Source organism: Mustela nigripes, chromosome 3 (assembly GCF_022355385.1).
Source record: "Mustela nigripes isolate SB6536 chromosome 3, MUSNIG.SB6536, whole genome shotgun sequence".
In the NCBI taxonomy this organism is placed as follows: domain Eukaryota; kingdom Metazoa; phylum Chordata; class Mammalia; order Carnivora; family Mustelidae; genus Mustela; species Mustela nigripes.
The window spans coordinates 189,562,687-189,566,505 of record NC_081559.1 but is presented as its reverse complement, the minus strand read 5'-3'; the positions used below and the strand labels follow the sequence as shown (position 1 = coordinate 189,566,505).

General features: G+C 48.0%; 1 long non-coding RNA gene across 1 annotated transcript; it reads left to right on the top strand.

The window, feature by feature from the left end:
- The first annotated feature begins 474 nt into the window (after window positions 1-474).
- LOC132013288 (uncharacterized) lies at window positions 475-3,259 on the top strand. The gene is made up of 3 exons (XR_009402973.1): window positions 475-623; window positions 1,065-1,146; window positions 2,771-3,259. It is a non-coding gene; the product is annotated as an uncharacterized LOC132013288 (long non-coding RNA).
- Window positions 3,260-3,819: the final 560 nt, after the last annotated feature.

Below are 3,819 nucleotides of genomic sequence, written 5' to 3'. Positions count from 1 at the left end.
TTCATTAAATTATAAAATGGCTTATAGAGTAGGCAGAACGGTGGCTTGCCGCAAGACTCCACGAACATATGTGGGTTGTTTTTTTTGTTTGTTTGTTTGTTTGTTTTCTGGCCGGTATGATATGCATGTACATGTACATGTTACTTGAAGTAGCTGATGACCCTTGGGAAATTTTACTTAAAATCCCGAATGCATCATTTCCCTTAAGGCACCAGGAGATCTAGCAACTCTGGACCTTCACTCCCAGCAGCCTACGGGACAGGGCTGAGGAACAGCTGCCCTAGTTTTTGGTGGGGTGTGTGCTTTCTAGCCAGTCAGGGCTCCTCGTGTCCCTGAGGGGGTGTCTCAGTGCTCATCCCACTTTTAGGGTCTCTCTGGCCGCCAATACCATCAGCTCCCTGGGTCCTGCAAGCTTTGAGCTTGTGAGCTTTGGGTTTGAGCCCAGAGAGGACCAGCATTCCACAAGGGACACTGGCCTGGAGCCAAAGGAGCCCAGAAGGAGCCTCCCAGCTCTGCCCCTATGCCAGGAGGCTGTGCAGAGACAAGACCATGGGCTTCTGAGTTAGACAGGCAAGCTCCGGGTTGAGTCCCAGGGTCCTGCTTATTCAGCTGGGTGGTGCAAGGTACGTTCATTCACTTCTGTTCCTTCAGCTATATCACGGGGACAACACTGCCACCTTTCAGTCATCGTATGGTCACGCTGTGCCTGGTACCTCGCAGTCTGGTCTCCAGCGTTCCCGTATCACCGCTAGGTGGGATTGCCAGGCACCACGGAAACCTCCGAGAAGCCCCCGGGAGAGAACCAGTAGCAGAGGTTAGGTTAGGATGCAAACATCCATAGGCCTGTGCGGACACCTACGACGTTGGGTGGGTTTGGAGGGAAGGGTGGGTGACACAGCAGGAGGCCGAGGTGTATTGCAGGGAGGGGTTTCAGAAGGTCCTGGACACATGGGACTCAGGGGTGGGAAGAGATGGCAGCCTCACCTGGCCTTACTCTGAGCCCGTCATGCCTGGGAGAAAAGGAAGAGCTGCCTGCTAATCTCAGCACCCTCGCCGCGCCCCAGGGGTCTCTGGAGTCAGGAGGACTGAGATGGGCACACACCGTTCTTCCGCCAACGCCTGTGGCCCCGAGCTGAGCAGCAGCAGGTGAGCGGGGGGCTGACAGGGGCTGATGACGGGGGCTGAGCCGGAGCTGAGAAGCCAGTTGTGGTAGGGACGTCAGCCTCAGGGCTCCACCGGGGAATGGTCTAAAGGACAGCGAGGGACCCCGGGAGCCCGGCCGACCTCTCAGAGCACCTGAAATACACCTGTGACGCCTGTCACATCCTGTGCACATGCACGTGTATGTCTACGTGTGCGCACAGGTGTGTGTACGCATGTATGTGTGTGTGCGTGTTTGTGTGTATACATATGCATGCGTATACGTGTGTGTATACACATGTGTATGCGTATATGAGTGTGTATTAGGTATATGTCATGTGTATGTGTATCTATAGGTATAGATGTGTGTATATATGTACATATTTATATATAATACATGTGTCTTATATGTATATATAGAGATATATACATACATGTCAGGGTATTGTGGTATGCATATACCAAATATAAGCTCATCGTATGTATATGCATAGAATATATATATATATATATATATATAGATGTGTGTGCATATATATGTATGTCTTTCTTTTTAAAAAATATTTTATTTATTTATTTGATAGAGACACAGTGAGAAAGGGAACACAAGCAGGAGGAGTGGGAGAGGGAGAAGCAGGCCCCCCCTCAGAACAGGGAGCCCGATGTGGGGCTCGATCCCAGGACCCTGGGATCATGGCCTGAGCTGAAGGCAGATGCTTAATGACTGAGCCACCCAGGGGCCCCTTTATATGGATATCTTATATATCATGAGCCTTAGGATACAGTTATATAATAAATGAAATATGGGTGGAGGTCATTAAAAGATATGAACTTCCAGTTATAAAATAAGTAAGTCCTGGGAGTGGAATGTACAGCATGGTGACTAGTTAACAACATGTATTGTGTATTTGAAAATTGCTAAGAGAATAAATCTTAAAAGTTCTCATCACAAGGAAAAAAGTTTGTAACTATGGGTGGGGATAGATGTTAACTAAACTGATTGTGGTGCTCATCTCTCTCTCTCTCTCTCTCTCTCTCCATATATATATATATATATATATATATATGCATATATATGTGTGTGTGTGTGTGTGTGCGTTCAAGTCATTACCCTGTACACCTTAAAATAATATGTTATATTTTAATTATCTCAATTGTAAAAATAAATAAACAAGTAAATATAACTTAAAGGCATTTGCACATCTTACCACTTAATGAGATGTCCAAGGTGGGGTTAGAACTTTTGAAAGTGGACCTCCCACCCTGCTGTTCAAAAGGCAGGGGATTGTTTGGCAAGTACAATCAGAACTGTCCCCTGAGGGCCGCCTGGGTGGCTCAGTTGGTTAAGCGACTGCTTTCTGCTCGGGCCATGATGCCAGGGTCCTGGGATTGAGCCCCGCATTGGGATCCTTGCTCAGGGGGGAGACTGCTTCTCCCTCTCCCTCTGTCTGCTACTCTGCCTGCTTGTACTCTCTCTCTCTCTCTGTCAAATAAATAGATAAAATCCTTTAAAGAAAAAAAACAAAAAACAAAAACAGCTGTCCCTAAGACCTCATTTAACCCAGCCCTTGAGACCCTGATAGAAGGAACTACACACACATAATCTCCTGTTTTATTTTTGCATTTCTAGAGGATGTCCTGATCTATGGCTGGAGTTGTTTTGCCAGAAGAGCGGAGGGACCATTCACTTCTGCCTCCTGTCTAGATGTGGGTGCCTCCCTTGTTGACAGCAGAGTCGGGGTGACGGGGCTGACTCCATCCTCAGTGGCCTCCCCACAGAAAGCCAAGTGCTACTTGGACTCCAACCCTGGCCCTCTGACTCCCAGATCTCTTCTTTTTACTACTCTCCCGAAGCTTTTGTGTATCAAAAAAAAAAAAAAAAAAAAAAAAAAAAACAAACAAACAAACAAAAAAAAAACAACTCTTCAAACAGACAGCAAATGAAATCATGTATAGGAATGTGTGGCCAGTTCTTCAATGCCCATGAAACAGCCAATAGCCAAAACAAGGGCAAAAACCCAGCCTGAGCTCTGAGCATGGGGACGTGTGTTTGCAGCCCTCACCTTGACGTCATGCCCACCCAGAACTACCTGCGAGTGTGAGCAGGAGAGAAGGTGAAGAAGGAGCCCAACTTACCCTCTGGAGGCTCCAGGGGACAGAAGGGGTGCAGCTGCTGAGAACCCCTTGGCCTCCCCTGACAGCTTTCTGAGGCTGACCAGGAGCTACAAAGAATCTTTTAGAGCAAGGCTCCCAAGAACCCCCAGGGAGCTCTCCTCCCAGAGCTCTAGCCACCGACTGCTGGCCTTTGGGCAGCCATCCCAGAGGGAGTTTTCAGATGCCAGGAAAGCCTTCCTGCCAGCAGCCTTTAATTAGGAATACCATGATTACAGTCACCAGGAGTCAAGATGGCGCTCCTCTTGCTTTAACCTTTGCCAATTTAAGCACAACAGTCTTTTCATGGGTAATAAGAGACCATTTTGTACATGCTGAGATGTCCAGGAGGTGGCTCAGGAGAGAGCTGTGGTCTGCAGAGGGAGATCTGTAACCCTAGAGTGGTCGTTGCATGGCTTACAATTTGCTGGAAAGATCCCTGAATTCTTGCATCCATTAACAGAGTCTGGCAAGTGGCGGGGAGGGGGGCAGGATCCCCTGGTAATTTAGCAACAGCTGCAGGATCAA